Raw genomic sequence first — 1,662 nt, forward strand, 5'->3', positions numbered from 1 at the left:
TTGGATCAATTTTATACATTTAACAGTAACATAAATATGCTAAAATAGACATTTCATTAAGGTAGACTTTCCTGGAATAATGAAGCTTCTCACTGTTGTTCTAGTTCTTTTTTTTTTTTTTAACATCTTTATTGGAGTATAATTGCTTTACAGTGGTGTGTTAGTTTCTGCTTTATAACAAAGTGAATCAGCTATACATATATCCCCACATCTCCTCCCTCTTGCGTCTCCCTCCCACCCTCCCTATCCCACCCCTCTGGTGGTCACAAAGCACTGAGCTGATCCCCCTGTGCTATGCAGCTGCTTCCCACTGGCTATCTCTTTTACATTTGGTAGTGTATATATGTCCTTGCCACTCTCTCACTTCATCCCAGCTTACCCTTCCCCCTCCCCGTGTCCTCAAGTCCATTCTTTACATCATCTGCATCTTTATTCCTGTCCTGCCCCTAGGTTCTTCAGACCATTTCTTTCTTTTTTTTTTTTTTTTTTTTAGATTCCATATATATGTGTTAGCATATGGTATTTGTTTTTCTCTTTCTGACTTACTTCACTCTGTATGACAGACTCTAGGTCCATCCACCTTACTACAAATGACTCAATTTTGTTTATTTTTATGGCTGAGCAATATCACATTGTATATATGTGCAACATCTTCTTTATCCATTCATCTGTCGATGGACAGTTAGGTTGCTTCCTTGTCCTGGCTATTGAAAATAGGGGTGTAGTGAACATTGTGGTACATGACTCTTTTTGAATGATGTTTTTTTCAGGGTATATGCTCAGTAGTGGGATTGCTGGGTCGTATGGTAGTTCCATTTGTTGTTCTAGTTCTTATGCTAAGAATCTGAATTGCACTCACAATGTGTACAAAGCATTATTATAATATACGGAAGCACCAGTGTTTGCTGAGAATCACATCAAAATGAAAATTGCCATAACTCTGTTTTATTCCTGATTATTTTTCTATTTCTTAACTCCTTTCCCCTCAGTGTCCTTACCCTTAACTTTAGTAATAACTATCTTGAATACTTTATGGAGGTAGTGTGAGATGAATTGTTATGCTTGATTTGGACAAATGTTCTTTTAACTGAAGCAGCATACATTCCTCCTCCTTCTGGTATGAGCACCTGTTTTCTTCATTTGGTCCTAACATCTTTATTGTGAGATACAGTTGTGATGCCAATTGTAAAAAGATGTGCCCCACACATTTTTAAAAGTAAATTTCGAGAAATGGATCCCTGGAATTATAAACTTGAATGCAAGCACAAAGACTAAATCTGATGGGGATCTTTCATCACCAGGCAAGCATCTGAAGAGATACTGTTATTAGGTTCTATTACCCAGTCACTGGCACTACTTTCGTTTCTTCCCTTTATTTACCTAGTCGTTTGGCTCTTCCTTTGTTGCTTTGTTTCTGCCAGCTATGCCATATTCTTCCAATAAACTCATTTGTTTATTTAAGTTAGCCAGGGCTGGGTTTTGTTTCTTGCAGTTAAAAATCCCTAAATGGTGTAGTGTCCCAAAATAAACTGTGAGTTGGTGAGAAAGGTGTGGTTCCAGGAATTTGTTGAATTAGCCTTGTAAAAGTCACTGAGCTGGTCATAGCTGAGTTTCTTCTGAAAATGGAAATGTTTGGCCTTCTTGATTTTGGAATTTAATTTT

Source organism: Eschrichtius robustus, chromosome 10 (genome assembly GCF_028021215.1).
Source record: "Eschrichtius robustus isolate mEscRob2 chromosome 10, mEscRob2.pri, whole genome shotgun sequence".
NCBI lineage: Eukaryota > Metazoa > Chordata > Mammalia > Artiodactyla > Eschrichtiidae > Eschrichtius > Eschrichtius robustus.